The sequence below is a fragment of the Leptonychotes weddellii genome, chromosome 2 (genome assembly GCF_054177405.1).
Source record: "Leptonychotes weddellii isolate Sample4059 chromosome 2, ASM5417740v2, whole genome shotgun sequence".
Lineage (NCBI taxonomy): Eukaryota > Metazoa > Chordata > Mammalia > Carnivora > Phocidae > Leptonychotes > Leptonychotes weddellii.
The window spans coordinates 152,231,877-152,251,253 of NC_138370.1; positions in this window are offsets into that span (position 1 = coordinate 152,231,877).

The following is a 19,377-nucleotide window of genomic DNA, read 5'->3' on the forward strand; positions in this document are numbered from 1 at the left end:
CTAATTCATTTCTTCTATGACAGTGCTATCAGTACTAAAGCTGGAGGGGATAAATAGCATTTAACCCTTAGAAAAATAATGAAATTTCTAGTGTAACTCAGGTATTCATCAAGGATTATTCTGCTTAAGTGTGGAAGATATTTTCTTCCAGCTATCTACTCTCCTGAATATGAGGTATTTTATTTTTCTGATTAATTAAAATCTAGCATATAAATATCTTACTAAAAATGGTTCTTTAAATATTACATTCCTTGCGGGCATTTGTCTGAGCTGTCCTTCTGCCTTTGCCATAACTGACTGGTTTATTTCTAATCCAGTCTGAAATATGCCCGCCCATTTCACAAAAAGCTCACTTTTGCTATTAAGCTGAGTTGGGTTTTGGGGAGTTGAAACCTCCTTTGGATATTTAGAAGTTCTGATTTAAAAAAAGGAGAAAAGATCAACTTCCTTTCTTTCTTAGAATTGGCTTCTGAATGAATGCAGATTTTTTTTTTTCAATTATGCAGCTCTGAGCCTCTGACATCATGACACAAAGCAATTCTGACTCTACCTTGAGGAAAACTTGCTTTATTTTAGGATTCTAGATTTTAGTCAGTGTAGTAAGTTGAATTTTGTACCCCCAAAAGATATGCTTGTGTCCTAAGTCCTGGTACCTGTAAAGTGACTTCATTTAGAAATAGGGTGTTTGCAGAAGAAAAGAGGTATAATGTACTAGACACTACTGATAAAGACATATATTTTCCAAGTCTTTTTTCTACTATTTTTTATTCTACTATTTTTCCAAGAGTTGAAAAAATATGTAATATGTAATGTCACTAAAATGATATGTTTATGACAATAACTATTATTGTGTAATTATTATATTGTATAACCAAAACTTCTCTGAATATTCATTATGGAAGCCAGAAGTTTCATAAAATAAAAGTGTTTTGCTTTACGTTATCACACATTCATTATTTGAAATAAGAATATAAAATTATCACTATTTGTAACTTTGGGAAATCAGAAAAAATAGTTTTTATGTTAACATAGTGGAATTATTCCAAAAACTCTAAACATGAGGGAAAAATTAATCTACATTAATGAAACATATAAACACATGTTTTTCCTAAAAATGGTGACAATAAATGCTTCTTTAAATACAGATAACTTCAAAAATCCTTTTAACATATATTAAAAAAAAAAGAAGAAGATAGTAGGAAGGGAAAAATGAAGGGGAGGAAATCGGAGGGAGAGAAAAAACATTTGGTGACAATAAATGCTTCTTTATATAAAGATAGCTTCAAAAATCCTTTTAACATATATTAAAAAAACAAAAGAAGAAGATAGTAGGAAGGGAAAAATGAAGGGGAGGAAATCGGAGGGAGAGAAAAACCATGAGACACTATGGACTCTGAGAAACAAACTGAGGGTTTTAGAGGGGAGGGGGGTGGAGGGGATGGGTTAGCCTGGTGATGGGTATTAGAGAGGGCACGTACTGCATGGAGCACTGGGTATTATACGCAAACAATGAATCATGGAACACTACATCAAAAACTAATGATGTAATGTATGGTGACTAACAAAACATAATAAAATTAAATCAAATTAAAAAAAATTCAGTTATTTTCCGAAAGGTTATCAGTTGCTCATGTTTTGTTTTTTTCAGTCAGGATTTTGAAGAGGTAAGTGCACCCTCATGTTCACTGTGGCATTATTCCCAATAGCCAAAATATGGAAACAACCCAAATGTTTATCAACAGAGGAATAGATAAAGAAAATGTGTTATATACATACAATAGAATATTAATCAGCCTTTAAAAAGAAGGAAATCTGGCATTTGTGATAACATGGATGAACCCACAGGACATTATGCTAAGTCAAATAAGCCAGTCACAGAAGAACAAAGACTGCACGAGTCCACTTACAGGAGGTATCTAAAATAGACTTATAGAAGCAGAGAGTAGAATGGTGGTTGCCAGGGTCTGAGGGGAGGAGGAAATTGGGAATTGTTGCTCAGAGGATATAGTTTCTGCTATACAAGATGAGTAAGTTCTAGAGATCTGCTGTGCCACATAGTGTCTATAAATAACAATACGGTCTTATGCACTTTAAAAAATATTAAGGGGGACACCTGGTGGCTCAGTTGGTCAAGAATCTGCCTTTGGCTCAGGTCATGATCCTGGAATCTTAGAATCGAGCCCCACGTGAAGCACCACATAGGGTTCCCAGCTCGGCAAGGAGTCAGCTTCTCCCTCTGCCCCTCACCCTGCTCGTGCTCTCTCTCTCATTCTTTCTCTCAAATAAAATCTTAAAAAAAAACGTTAAGAGGATGGGTCTCATGTTAAGGGTTTTTACCATAAACAAGCAAATCACAAAAGAACACGAGGAAATTTTTGCAGATAATGGGGTTTTGATTGTTCTGGTGGTATCATGGGTGTTTGCCTATGTCTATACTCATCAAGATGTATACATTAAGTGTGTACAAGTTTTTCTATATCAATTATACCTCAATAAATCTAAAAAAAATATGTTCTCAAGGCACATTGTAAATATTCTTAGCTAATATTCAGTTACAAGATAAACTCTTGACTGTATGAAAGTGGTTATGGATGAAACATTAACATTCCTTAAGTTTCTGATAATGATTTAATCCTGTTTGTAAATAAACAATATCAAACTTCAGTTTAAATAACATACAATCACTTCTTAAACTTTGAAGTATTCTCTTTATTTTTTCATTATTTGAGAGACATGGACTCAATTTCATTAAAATTTGTGTTGATTCTAGCTGTACTACAAAGCCATACACTTGTAGTCAAAAATTAAATTGAAAGACATTGTTAAAATACAAGTCATTGGGCGCCTGGGTGGTTCAGTCGGTTCAGGTCATGATCCTGGAGTCCCGGGATCGAGTCCCGCGTCAGGCTCCCTGCTCGGCAGGGAGCCTGCTTCTCCCTCTGACCCTCCCCCATCTCATGCTCTCTCTCTCTATCTCATTCTCTCAAATAAGTAAATAAAATCTTAAAAAAAAAAAAATCATTACTAAGTTAAGATTTATGGTTATCTGGGAATACTTAAATTTTAACATTTCTCATATGCTAAATTATATATGCTATCCTACTACAGAACATTATAAATGATAGAACAAGCAAAACAATATATGTCTATATTATAAATTGTGCATGCAGGTACATTTTTTCTTTAAAATTCAAGTATAGGAAAAACTCAATACAGAGTATTTTCCTAATTAAGAGCCTATAATCATTTAAAAATACATTGATAAATTTTATTGAAATACTAAATATACTTTTTTCAATTATTTTCAATTATTATAACATATAATGCATAATAAATATCTGTGAGATACTAGTAGAATATTCGAAAGTCAGAGAATGGATACTATGGGTATCAAATATTAAAATGTGTTGAAGGAAATGAAAATTAAAATTGATACCATATTGCATATCAACTCACTCAATTCTTCAATAAGGCTTTGGTGGCACAAACATGTTCAGACATTGTTTCAGATTTAAAATTTACATACAATAAAGTAAAAATAATATTTTGATTAAGGTTTTCATACATAAGTATTTGATAAAATTTCCCTAGGATAAATTCATAGAAATACAATTACTGAATTAGAATTATAAATAATGTAAGAGTTCTCAATATGTGTTGTCAATCTATTTTCCAGAAAGATTGTGTAAATTTATAAAGATTATAATTAAGTATTTTCATTAATTTGGATGAATTTTTTTCAAAATGGATCTTAAGTAATGAGATCAATTATATAAACTAAAACTAAATTTATTTTTTATGTACCCATATAATCTTTGTACTGAACTCTTACATTTTTCCTTGAAATCAAATGTAAAAAATTTCACACAAAACAAGTGAATTAACCTGTAATTTCCTTTACTTATTAATACTCTTAATATTTTATTCCACTAGAAACAAATTTAACCTGAAATAAAATGTGTATTTCTAGAAAACACTTAGTTTAAATGTAATATATGGATACAAAATAGCAAAGATTCAAATCCTGGCTATATGTATAGGTACTATTTAAGACAATATTAAGATTTGAATTAATATCTTTGAGTGTTCTTCTAATTTCTAGGTCTTAAATATATTGTCATTTTTTTGTATTAAATTATTATATTACATTTTCAAGTCTTTGGAAAATAAGAATTACACTTAATTTTTCCTGGTATGGCATGCTGGTTAACTCAGTTAAGCGTCTGCCTTCAGCTCAGGTCATGATCTCAGGGTCCTGGGATTGAGTCCCATGTTGGGCTCACAGGGAGCCTGCTTCTCCCTCCCCCTTTGCAGCTCCCCTTGCTTGTGTATGCTCTCTCTCTCTCTCTCTCATAAATAATAAACAAAAATCTTAAATTTTTTTTTCCTGGTATGCATTGTTATATCCTCACTATAATATTCTACTTTATTTTTTTTTTTCTTATTTTTGAGAGAGAGAGAGAGAGTGCATGCAAGCTGGGGGAGGGGCAGAGGGAAAGAAACTCAAGGACACTCCCCACTGAGCACGGAACCCAACTAGGGACTTGATCTTAAGACCCTGAGATCATGACCTGAGCTCAACGAGCTAAGCCACCCAGGCACCTCTATAATATTCTATTTTATTAAGTATCCGATCCATGTTTTAAAAGAAAGTCAAAATATCCCACATGATTATTAAATGATAAAGTATTTATTCAATTCTAGCTTTTTATCACAAAAACACAGTAAATCATAATTTACCATATATTAGAGTGATTTTTTAAATTTTTATAATCAACGGATAAACTTTTCAGAGAGAAGTACTCAAACATATAATGTAGGTAAAAGTGATGAACCTAGTTTAAGTTTTAAAAATTTGACAGAAATGCATTGTTTCAGAATCCTATGAACCACCTCAGGATGGTTTCAGGGTTCTATGGAGCATAGTTCTAGAGTGCAAATAATTTATTTTTTTGGTCTCCATACATCTTATTCTAATTTGGTTATATTAGATTGAAGAATTGAACAAGAACATAATTTTTAAAAGTACAAAACAATTTTTTGGGTGCCTTTTAGAGTTCAAGGTATGAGTTTAAAGGGACACAATGTGATTGGTTATAAATGATATAAACAAATACATCTATATTCCTTTTACCCACACATTTTCATTGCTCTGTAGTGATGATGCAGGCATTCTAACAATTGGAGAAATACTTTTGGGACAATGCATATATAACTCCCTTTTAAAATAGGGAGTTTTAATCCAAATTTATGTGTCAGATTAGAAAATTAGTTCCTGCTAAGATCATGAAGGCAAGTAACATGGCATAGACTATTCAAAGCAGTGGGAAGATACAATTTTGAGTGTCTGAGGCAGGCTTATTAAAATGTGCAGAGTTCCAGTTACAAATTTTCATATTAGCTTCTCAGTGCTGTTTATCTTTCCTATTAAAATTTATACCAATTGAATTAATTGAATTAATTCATTCTTTAGTGATTATTTGATTAGTGCATTAAATTGCAATCTTCATGTAGGCAAAGACTGTGGACTCTTCTGCCCTTCTGTCCACAATTTGTATCCTGAGCCTTAGTAAATTTTCTGGCACATAGCAAACACTCAGTAAATGGCTATTGAATGCATGCTTGAATGGGTGAATTATATATATATTATATATATATATATATATATATATGAAATATACATTATATACATTAATACATTATTCATAATATATACATTATATACACATTATAGTTAATATATACATAATATACATGCATTATGTATACATTATACATAATATATACATAATATATATGTATATAATATATATATTTAAATATAACACTGTTAAAGAACTGCATTGCTGTACTTGTTTTAGTACATGAATTCTTTCTATATTGTTCTTCCACCAAGTTTCATTCTCAAATGAAATTTATGGGAAAAGAGAAATTGGAATGTGAAATTTCATATTATGAGGAAATTTTGAAGAAGATATTTATTGTCAAAAACTATATGTATTTGGTTCAATCCTAGGAACAAGAAAGGATGCAGTGTGTTTTTCTTTATTTTCTGTATTTTCTTCAAGGAAGAAATGCTCCCCATGAATTTATTTTTTAAAAAAAATCCAATCTAGCAGATAGAAAGGAGCTCCATGGAGCTGAACAAAATGAAAGACCTTTATGGGCAGAAGGGAACAGAAACAAGAAAGTTATACTGGCAAAAAAGCAGGTTGGTTATTGAAAGGTTACTTTCCTGTAGGAGATGACAAAGGTCTATCAGACAGATCACCAACTAGTGCTGATTAGGCAATTCCTAATTGACTGGTTTAAGATGCCATTTCAGGGAGAGTCGAAACCATAATTAAGTCTCAGTTTGCTGACATAGGGCCTTGCTTAAGTCACTCTATTTGGAAATTGTCTTGATTTTAACGAGTACCTACTAATCCCCGGAAATCTTCTTTTTGGAATTATCTTGTTAATGACAAAACCCTCTAAATTGCGAGGATATATTTTATTTGTTGTATAGTTTTATTTTCATGTAATTTTTATATTGTTTAAGTCTTTACATATATGTTTTATATTTTATATAAATAATACAGTTAAAAACAAAACAAAATAATCTTTTATGAACTTTTTGAAAAACAGACGAGCATTACTATATCTGAGCATCATATGTAGAAAAAACTTGCACAGGAAAATTTGATTTTTCCAGGTATACTACCAATTAGTCTAAAATCTAGTATTAACTTAATATTACTCTATGTATGGTTTTTACTGCCTTTTATTTTGATAATGTGTGTTAGTGATGTATACGAAGACAATTAAAACCTTTTAAGATATATAAGAAAATAAAAATGATGACAGGTCGATAACTTTCTGTTTTACATGATAAGAGACATGTCACATTTTCTAAATGACATTGTTAAAAAACACACAATCAATACCTCTACATCCTTGAAACACAATCACTCATTAAATTACAGATGAAGTAAAAGTATATTGCCAACTTTGTTCGCCACACACAGACAACTACCACCACCAAAGTCTGAAGTCGAGTTGTCTATTTGCTTCATATTTAAAAGTTATATTGCAACTTTCCTAAAATTTTGATTTAATGTTTGTTATGCCCACACTCAAAGGCAGAATCACATTAATGATTGTAAGCAGTGGAAACAGTTTCTACTGCTTTACATCAGACACTGTATGTGATGTCATTTCCTTCATTATGCAGTGTATCTGTGTATACCGATAAAATTGGCAAATAGAAAAATAATCTTACAAAAGAAATGTATTTGTAAGATTAAAATTAATTGCTGATTTAAGAAAAAGTTAAAAAATATAATGTTTGTATAACTAAATCTTTTTTTTTTTTTAAAGATTTTATTTATTTGACAGAGAGAGAGACACAGCGAGAGAGGGAACACAAGCAGGGGGAGTGGGAGAGGGAGAAGCAGGCTTCCCGCTGAGCAGGGAGCCAGATGTGGGGCTCCATCCCAGGACCCTGGGATCATGACCTGAGCCGAAGGCAGACGCTTACCAACTGAGCCACCCAGGCGCCCCATGACTAAATCATTTTATATCAGTTTTTTTAAAGAGTTTAATTCTGGTCTTGTGAAAGTCTTTATTTATGTGAAAACTAATTTACAGTGGATTACTAAAAGACTCATTATTATATTTTTAATAAATCCATCTTATTTCGCTAAAAAGGACAGTAATGAAATTTGTTTGATAGTTGCCCAGTAAACATACATTTCATAAAAAGCTGGGGAAATAAATAGTAATCACATCATAATAGCCTCCATTTACAAATATAATTTACTTTTCTACTGAAAAAAATTTATTCTAAGCTTATGAATGTTTAGTGCTTCAGAGAGAGAATGCTATGACCTCATTTAGCAATTAGTTTCCTTTCTATGCTCCATAAAATTGAAGAGATTTACAAAGCAAGTGGAAATACTAACTTTTATAATGATGAGCCATATGGCACTCGGTTTACTATATTTATGCTTAGCAGAGAGTATAAAATTATAGTTCTTGCTTTTTTTTTTTTTTTTTTACAAAATGAGGTTACTACTCCTATTATGCTTACAAATTAGCAAGAGGAGAATAACAAAAAAACGTTTCTGGTTACTTTAAAAAATAGATTCTGCAGAGACTAACATTTTTCTTGAGCTATTTTGGTTTATAATAAATTTTAAAATGTTTATAACATGAAATACTATGTTTATTAGAAAAATTGCCCAGGTGATATCCATGATACAGTTAGTTTGGTTTAGGAAGCATTTTACTTCTAGTCCAAATGTGCTCTTAAGCAGAGACAGGAGGCATTACCTGTGATCTCCTGCCTACTCTGCATCTCTTCAACTGGAGTACATTCAGTTTGGAATGGATATATTTATACTCGATGATAGGTTAATCTATAATTCATTGTAAAAGATTGTATATGCCTATAATCAGATAAATGTTAATCTCCAGTTGACATGGAGAGGCAGAGTTATGAATATGAAATGTGTTGGACTTAGCTAATAAAAGAATGGAAACTGCACTACACCATTTATTAGCTGTGTAGTTATGGTAAGCAATTTTCATCTACTTGGGGTCAGCTCCTGTGTCTTAAAGGTGATGGTAAAGAATATCAGCCTTTTATTTTTCTAATTATGTTAGGAAGCCTTAACAGTATTTTAAACAAAAATTAGTAACCTAGTTTACATAAAATTTGGTCCCTTTCACCTCTTGTGAATTAGCTACAAAGGGTCCAGCATAATGAAATGATTCTGAGAAAGCAATGATCAAATATGTTGGTGATAACGCATAAAAAAAAAAAGTGCATCTCATCTCACCTCAAAAGAGGGTGAGGGTGGATCATACTTCTTTTAATATTCAAATAGTCATTATTTGAGTGAAAACTCATGTTACTGTACTGACTCACCCACAGTTTTATGTTATACATAAATGGGCGTAATTATTCTATTAACATAACCATGCCAATTTTCTGCGTATGAATGAAACATTTATCACTACTATGCACATTTAAAAAAAATCACCATAGCTCTTGTTTGCGCTGTCTTGGTTATGCATTCTCAATTTGAAAATCATCCTATGTGCCCTCATCTCAAGCAGCAAAACACAATGAAAATATTACATGTAGAATTATCTTTTCTAGGAAATAGATAAAATATGTATACTAGCTATACTTTTAATATCAATTTAGTGCATATTTATGTTATTTTGGTGCTACACAATCAACATCTTATCATCAGAACCCGTTATATTGAGTTATCATACTCTCAAAATGATAAATTACTTTTTCAGGCTTCAATTCCATGGAGTTTTGATTACTAGATCAAAGCATCATTTTATAATGAGAGTAGCGCCGAGCTCTAAAGTTCATGGTCATTGCACTGAATTTAAGACTAAATACTTTATGCTAGTTTCAAAAAAAAAGAGTATAAACTATGTGGTATTTGCAGTAACACAGAAGGGAGCATAAACCCAGGAAACTTTCTGGTACTGTGTTTTTTTTTTTTTTCGTAAGTCAGAAAGATTAGCTTTGCTTGCATATAACAATGTGCTATCATTTTGTAATGCGAACAGAAAAGATTAAATCAAAAAATGTAAATGCAATCAGTTTTAAAGCCATCTGAAGACTCATCATCTAAGATATAAATTATAGGCTTTCCATGGCTGCTGAAAACTTAATAGTCTTTATTTCTAGAATACATACTATGTTGAAAGTGTGATGTTTTACATGGCTTAATGAGAATTCAAATCAGAGCATTTCTAAAAGGGAAGTATTGGTTCACACTAGGTCAACTATGATAAAAACCTTTTCCTGCAGCTATCTGAATTACTACATAAATCCATTCTCTTGTCAGTTGTAACTTGTTTCAATTGGCCCCTCATACCTTTCAGATAAAATGTAAATGGACTGTTGCAGTCTATAAATGGATTAGGTCTTTCATACATAGATATATCTTGTACATTTTATTTTCAAGAACCCCTAGTGTAATGTCAGAATGATCAGACTCATTAACAAGCATCACAAAGATCATCTCCAAACTTTTAAAACCCCCTCTTGGGAGCACATAAGATTTGTCATTGACTTTTTTTTTTTTTTTTTTTAGCTTCTAACAGTTCTAAACTGACATTATTGATAGCAATGTAATCTGCCACTCTCCTGTCTTTCAGGAATCATTAAGGTGATGTACTTTAAAAGATGGGGCCTATTCTTTTTTTTTTTTTTAAAGATTTTATTTATTTATTTGACAGAGAGAGACACAGCGAGAGAGGGAACACAAGCAGGGGGAGTGGGAGAGGGAGAAGGCTTCCCGCTGGGCAGGGAGCCCGATGCAGGGCTCGATCCCAGGACCCTGGGATAATGACCTGAGCCGAAGGCAGACGCTTAACGACTGAGCCACCCAGGTGCCCGGGGACCTATTCTTATACAGAGTTCATGAAGATAATCTTTCTACTGCCTGAAATATTTGGAAGTGTTGGCATGAAATGCGAGAATGATAAAATGTGATTAATATGGTCTCAAACTTTAATTAAAATAAACTATTTTACTTGAATTAGGACTGAACAATTTATAGAAAAACATGGAAGTAGCTGAAGGCTTGAGGTTCATATTGTTGATATTTTATGAATATATTTGTATCCAATAAACCTTTGATCCTCAGCATTAATTTGTCATCTGAATGGAAGATGAAAATGATGAAAGATTTGGTTTGGATACCCTTAAAAATAGTTTTGATTATATATGTCTACCAAACTCATGAAAACTGTTTTTATATATTTGGATGAAAGAGTTCAGGATAAAATCTGGTGTGCAGAGTGAGATCAGGCTGAAAGTAACTGGTTGATAATCACACCTGATGAGATTTAAAGATACAGGGTCACAATGGGATGGAGAACAGACTGTGTCAGGCCTGAGATGTGTGGATGAGGGGGTATGATACAGGTATCATAACACATTTTGGAAGTGAAGTGCCTCATGATGGGGGTGAGTTGAAGTGAGGTGGAAAAAATGATCTCTATGGGCATTTTAATCAATAAATATTTCAGTAAGCTAAACGGTATAGAGAAATGTATTAAAACAGAACAATAAAGAAAGATGCAGAAGAGCAACTGTGCTTTGGCAAAACCATCTCTTTTAAAGGCCACTCTTGATTAAATTACATTGTTTACTTTTTTCAGTGAAGATTGGAGAGTGTCTCTAGAAAGTCAACCAGATAGCTTCTTCATTTTCAGCACTTTAACATTGAAGTGCTAAATTTCTCATGTATTTGTAGTGGAATTTTTCTCAGACTTTAACATCAGGCTGTGTAGAACTGCCCTTTGTATTTTCAAGGATACTTAAACATTCTTTAATGGAATATTAATTATAATTTAGTTCTACTTACTATCGATAAATATTTTCATAGGTAAATATTTTTGTAGCTAAATTACCAGGTAATGTCTGCAATGTCTAATTTATTTCAATTATAATCTATTTTTCCACTGTCAGTTAAGCACCATCTTGTTGCTTACACTGTATGTGTGTATGTGTGTGTGTGTGTGTGAAAGAGAGAGAGAGGGAGAGCAAGTGATTTTCCACGTGTGTATTTACATGTATATTCATACCACACACACATACACTTGGGCATGTGTGCTTCCTTTTCTCTTGATCTCTAGTCCCTCTATGATTATACTTCCATAGTGTATTTCTGATGTCACATTCCCTTAGGTTACTCTCCACAATGTGGCAAATGGGCCATACATTTTTTACTGGAAATATCATATACCTCCCATGTGTAATATAATACAATCCTATTGGCTTCAGTTTAAAAGCCAAAGTTTTTACCAAACCTGTGATACTTTACGTAATTTGACCCCTGCTTACATCACCAACCTCATCTGTCAACACTCATTTCTCTTCTCAACACTCTGATAAAAATGTCTTTTAATTTTATAAGCATATAGCATTCTGTCATGTCCATGGCCATTACACATGGTGATCCCTCTCCCTAAGACATTATTCCTGAGGTCTATGCTTGGCTGACATCTACTTCACCCTTAAATCTGAAAGAGACTCAGGCTCCTCCATTATGTTAACCTCCTAAGAATCTTGTATTTCTCCTTCTTGGCTGATATGGCCATTTTCCAGCCTGTTCTTCTCACTAGCATGGCAGATGACTGAGGATAGAAACTTGCCATTTCTGTCTTCAACATTTCTAGGACTAGATCATTGACCAGCATATTGCTTAAACATGTCTATTGCCTGAAGGAATAAACACAAGATATGAAGCTATACATGGTTAAACGTAAAGTGCCACATTGAATCCCTTTCCCTCTTTCTCCTGAGTACTGAAATCTAAATGAAATATTAAATGTTGCAAACTGTCACAGTACCCATGCTTCTGCCCAGTGGCTATTACTCTTACAACTTCTTATTAAACGATCTACTGGATCTACTGTTTTGAGGCTCTTGCTATTTAACTAAACATGCAAATTCAGAATTGCCACCTATAGTCCTGTGGATAGTTCATGGTTTATTATGATTTTAGCATATGGCTTATACTTTACCTCTTTAATCAGATTCCTGATATTAACCTAAGGATATTCATGTCCGTCATCATGGACAAAGTGATACACACACTCTTGCTTTTACTTTTCTCTTTGCCCAGTTCGAATTCTATGATCCAGAGTCGTCTTCACTCTTAGGCAAATTCCCTAACTATTGACATTTTTCCTATAATCAACTCAATTATTCTTTTGCATTAAAATAGCTTAATGCTACTGAATAATATAATCTGGAATTTGTTACTTGATAATAATAACTTCATTTACTTTATGCCAGACCAAACAGTTAATCTGCACAATATCCCTGAGGTAAATTTCTTTTATCACCACGTTCAATGGAATTTTCAATTTCACCTGTTCATGTTGGTACATTTCTCTATTGAATTCATTTATTTACTCTTTGCTACAATGATTTTCATACCTTTTTGTCTCTCAGAATTCCTAAATCTAATCTCTGTCCCATTACACTCAGTGGATGACCTTGCCTCATCTTTCACTGACTGACTTAAAGCCCTCCAGTGCAACTCTCTCATCATCCTGCCACCATCTTTTTCCAACAGATCTGCAGGTACACTCTCCTTCCCTCCTGTTACAGTGCCACAATTCTCTCTCTGCCAGAGAAAATTTACACCACATGTAATTTAGGACCCAACCACTTCTTTATATACAACTTGCTTTCTGTGGGATATTGTTCAATTTCTCATTTCTCATTCTTTTACATAATTAGCTTCTTCCTCCCTCCTGGTCCTTGTAATCAATCTTTAGTATTCAAACATGTGCTGATTGTTCCCATCTTCAAAAAAAGAAAGCAGAAGAGGATTGTTAGACATCATGCCTTCTTCCAGTTCCCTCCCACTGACTGTGACTTCAGATAGGTATTCACTATACCCATAATTTCTATTTCTTCATCTCCTATTTCTCAGTCACTACTATTATATGCCATATCTTCCCAAAGCCTTCACTCTTCACTCTACACTACTTACCTAGATGATTTCATCTCCTCACAAGTTGTCAAAAATAATAAACTTTATTCTATTGACTGTATATTTCTTTAATATTTTAACATTAAAAAAGTAATTCATCTGTAAGTTGATTGCATGTCATTTTCTATTGGCAATTTTTATTTTTTCTTTCTGAGTAGTACAAAAAATAGTGATGCATACGACATTCTATAGCATCTTCTATGTGAAAAAAAGACACGATTGGCATTGAAACACATTGATTTTCCTCTCAATTCCAGACCTGCATTTGAGCAATAGAAGTTACATGCACCTTTTTCTCAACTTTCGTGCTTGGATTTCTCTCAAGTATCTTGTATTCACCATATAAAAAAGCAAAAGCTTGTGGGTATTTTAGCTATATATGCTCCAACTTTATTCTTTGTTATTAATAAAAGCCTCAATTTTCAGAAACTTGGAAATCATTATTAATATTTGCCTTAAACCCACATTCAGTCATTCAGTATGTTCTACCTCCAATATAATTATTAGTTTAACATTTTTGAAGGATTCATGTGCTAACACTTTAGGTTTTTTGCATGCATTGCCTTAGTTTTATTAGAAAATAAAACAAAAAAAAGGGGCACCTGGGTGGCTCAGTTGGTTAAGCGACTGCCTTCGGCTCAGGTCATGATCCTGGAGTCCCAGGATCGAGTCCCGCGTCGGGCTCCCTGCTCAGCAGGGAGTCTGCTTCTCCCTCTGACCCTCCCCCGTCTCATGTGCTCTCTCTCTCTCTCTCTCTCTCATTCTCTCTCTCTCAAATAAATAAATAAAATTTAAAAAAAAAAGAAAAAGAAAATAAAACAAAAACAAAAACTAAGAGTTTGGTACCATATTATCCTCAATTTACCCATGAGAAACTGATACAGAAATTTACAAGGTCATACAGCTAATTAAGTGGGAACCCAAAATTTGATTTAAATAATTTAGGATCTATGCTTTTTTAATTTTTCTTTTTCTCACACCTTTCATCCAATTCATCAGATTATCCACTCTTAATTCCTTCTATTAATTCTGTACATGCACAGAAGTGATCTTTTAAAAAGATAAGTTGAATAATTGATGCTTCTCCTGCTTAAATTATTTAATTGGTTCCCATTTAAGATACAGTCTAAAATTCTTCTCATAATCTACAAAACCCTTCCTTACAGAGTCTCTGCCATTTTAAGTTAATTACATGGTATCATGGCATGGTAGGCAGAATAATAACTCCCCCAAAGGGTTCTATGTCCTAATTCCAAGAATTTGTGAATGTTAGGTTGCATGGCAAATGAGGGAATTAAAGATGTAGGTGGAATTAAGGCTAGTGACTTTAAAATGAAATGACAATTTCATCCAGTGACTTTTAAAAAAAGAAATTATTCTGGATTAACCCAGGGGGAGCTATTGGAATCACAAGGGCCCTTACAAGTGGAAGTAGGAATTGGAAAAGAGAACCAAAGAAATAGCTATATGAAAAAGACTGGTATTGCCACAATTGAAGATGGAGGGATGGTACCATGAAGCAAGGAATACAAGCAGCCTCCGAATGCTGGAAAAGACAAGGAAATAGATTCTTCCACAGAAACTCCTGAAAGAAAGTCAATATACAGACATCTTGATTTTAGCCTAATATGATTCATTTCAGACCTTCAGACATGTAAGACAATAAATTTTTGTTGTTTTAAAAGCCACTCGGTTTGTGGTAATTTGTTACAACAGCATTAAGAAACATATGGTGATATTTCTTTCAAGCCTTCATTCAACACATTACTTATTCCAAAGCATGTATTCGGTCATTTAGAGAAATACTCTAGTTTTATAAGATGTACATATTTTTTAGAAAAAAAAACATATTGAGTTTACTTTAGAAGGATATAAAAATAAAATATGTCATCATGCTTATTATGCTAATGATTCTGGTACTTGTATCAACACTGAAGAATTTATGAATTGTTACAATTATCTATGCCCTCTTGCTTTCCCTCTGTGGCAAGTTCACTCTTGTGCTAAAGAACTCTAACAAAAATAATGAGAGTGATATCTCTGTTCTCTGAGGATACAGAAGGAAAAAAGAAATTGAATACTGAAGCAATGGGGAATGTAAAGATACATGTGTTTAGAAGAAATAGCAATGTATAACAATGGGTAAATATTTCATCTTAATTTAGAACGATAGACAGTATATATTTATAACAACTAGTAAAAACATATTTAGGCCAATCTATATTTTCCTGTATTTTAATACTTTTTATATTAATCCATTGTGACTGTGGGAGGAAACCATATGTCATTCTTATATAAACTTGTGTGGATTCATTTCCCTTGGTAATTGAGCAATTGAAATGGTGGGAGAAATAATAACAACACTGAATTTTTACATTCCCCCCTTTCGTATTTTCTTTTTAGAATATAATCAGTAGCTAGCCAGGAACATAATTTACTAAATTGTTTCTTATTAAAAGATGGCCATGTGAATTTTTTGAGGTGAGGAAAAAATAAAGGCATCACCTCTAATTTTATCTCAGACTATGCAATATGTAAAGCAACTCCATTCCTACAATAGATAAAATTTGAATAAAAACAGTATTAAACATGAACAAAGTAAAACTGAGTAATACTGAAAAATTATACAATGCTTTTCTGATATCTTTACTAAGGGAACTAGGCTATTTCCCCTATTTTACAGTAGAATATTAAATTAATGACAGGTTTATTTGTCCATACTGAAGGAAAATAAATGAACTATAAAATTTTTTATATTGTTAGTGAAGAACATTCACTGTCTAATATTAGGATTTTTTGGCTTCTACAGTGTTTCAGCTACACTGATAATCAAATATGAATCTTTGTAATTTGCATTAAACTAATGGAATTATATAAATTAAATGATGCAATCTGTATTATCTGGTGAATTTTTTTTAACAAACTAAACTCATTCTTAAATATAATATTTTGTAGCTTTGAAAAATTTTCTCCATTACTGTCATTTCACCTATATATTAGTTGTTTTACAACTTACTTGCTAATCTTTATGATTTTGTCTAAAAATGAGATTATACTTTATGCAAATTGTGCATTTCAATTGCTTGCATATAGTGAGAACTCAGTGAATTGTAGAAGTAATAGTGGCAGTGGTAATAGAAGTGGTAATAATAGGAGTACTTTGGGTACTTGCCATCATTATTTCTATAAAAAGCTTTATGATAACTAATGAGATTACACATTAGAACATACACTATGGTGCTTAGCGTTGTTACCTCCAAATTGTTAAAGTTGTGAAAAAATAATGATTACATGGTGTGAATATTAGATTAAGAACAGTTTTCAGAGTCACAGTTTATAATCAAATATAATTCTAATGCTACCTGATATTCTTACTGTATGCTATTGTGCTAAGTGCTAATTAAGCAAATTAACAATTTCAGGTATATGAACTGATCAACATTAAGCCACACATCTCAGTGTTCAGCTAAGGAAGCAAAAGAGATCACGCAGTGGACCCTTCTTCTGCCTGGAGTAGCTATTAAAATTCTGATTCTGGGGCTCCTGGGTAATTCAGTCCATTGAGCATCTGACTCTTGATTTCAGCTCAGGCCTTGATCTCAGGGTGGTGACTTCAAGCCCCACATGGGGCTCCATGCTAGGCATAGAGCCTACTTAAAAAAAGGAAAAAACAAAACACAAAGTTTTTGGAGAATCTGGGTGACTCAGTCAATTAAGCTTCTGACTGTTGGTTTTGGCTCAGGTCATCATCTTAGGGTCATAAGATCAAGCCCCAAATCAGGCTTCATGCTGAGCGAAGAGTCTGCTTGAGATTCTCTCCTTCTTCTCCTCCCCTCACTCACACACTTTCTCTCTCTCTCATTCTCTAAAATAAGTAAATCTTTTTTAAAAATTCTGATTTCATGACATGAGAAAAATTAGGTGCCTAACAATTCCTTCTTTCCCAGAATGGACCATATTTTATTTTGGACCGTTTTGTGTTGTTGTTTTTCCAGAAGAAAAAAATCCAAGCTTCCATTTTTATTTCTCCACAGTGGAATATATTATCAATAGTTTTATTTTTTTCATTACTCTCCCGCTAAGGCTTGGGAAAACTCCCCTATTGAGTGTTTTGTTGTTGTTTTTTTTTTAATCTTTGTTTTTGCTTTTACTTCCTTTTTTTTTTTTTTTTTTTTTACCTTTTCTTCTTCCCCTCCCCCCCCAGATTTGCTAGGATATAATTGGCATATATTAGCTGGGATACTGGGGCTTTGATGAAGAAATGAGGGATATTATTGCTACATAAGGGAAACCTCTTTAAAGAAAATACAACATTTTATTTACTGCTATATCCATGACTTCTAGACCTGAGGAGCTAGTAGTGTTCAGTAAATGTCTACTGAATGAACAAATAAGTGAATTGCCCACTGATTCCAAGAGGGATTCTAGGGAAAATGTACACCTCTTAGTTACGATCCTGTTAAACACAATGACATATCTGGACCTCAGGATTATTAGTATATGACATGATAGATGATCGGTTTATAATATCAATTTGTGGGTTGCAAACTACTTTTTTGAAAAGTAGGATTTTTTATGTATTTATATGTATAAATATATATATATTTGAAAAATAGGATATTTTATATAAATATTTTTTATATTTTTATGTAAAAAGTAAGTAAATAATGGAATGCATTTATTTCATGTTGGATTATTTCTTATAAATTCGTTTCAGTTATATATAGTTAATGGCTTTCTTGGGTCATGACGTTGCAGGCGAAAAAAGTCAAACAACAGAAATTACAACAAAAAGTGCAACCCTGCTTCATGAAGATGCTAGTTCCCCAGCTAGTTTCCTCATTACAAAATGTGGCTTGCAGTTCATTAGCGACAGATCCAATATACACTGCTAGACATTTCTTACTTATAAATGTGTGCATGTGTGCATACATGTGGAAAATATCTATATGAAAGAATGTTCTATTTCTTAACACAAGTAGATTCCCAGTCTTTTATGTAAGGCAAATAGCAGTTTGCTGTATATAAAATGTAAGATTTCCACTCAGGGAATTTCCTGTTACATGACTACAAAATTATCAAATGCTACAAGCCTTTGCCTTCAAAAGGTTTGTGTTCACTCATGAGATCTTTAAGAGAAATATTGCTTATGTAAACGAACACATCTAATGACTAGAAGTGAAAGGAACATTACACTGGAAATGATCTAAAGTTAATAGAAACTTAAATTGAAGTGGGCTTAAAATATCCCCATTTCATCTATCATAGGGTTTAGTGATGTCATGTGACTGATGGTACCTTTCATGTTACAGAATAATTTACAATGACTTTTGTTTCTTTTGCGGTGAACTAGGTAGTTTGTGAGGGTTGTTTTGTTTTGTTTTGTTTTGTTTTTGTAGATCTTTATATCATTTGAAACAAACTAATGTTACTGTGTATTAAGCATTTCAGCTGGGTCTAGTGCTAGCCTAAGAAAATGAGCTTATTTAATCTTCACCAAACCATATCAGATGGATTCTGTAGTTGTACTCATTTTCCAATGCAGTCAAGAGAGATTAAGTCACTACCCCAAGGTAATACATTTAGGAAGATGCAGGGTTTGGATTTACATTCAAGTCTCTGTAAGCACAGAGTCCAGCATTTTTACTGCTATTCACTGTTGTTTTTAATAGGTATTTCTTATCAAGTAGTTTTTCTGAACCTGATCTCACTTGGTATTCAGAAAAATTATTCAAGAGAAGGATTTGCTTTTAAGAGAAAAAAGTATTTTGTCTGATTGTAGAAATACTTTTTATTACAGAATGTCATGGAAATACAGTAGCCAGAAATAATATTTAAAAATTCACTTGAA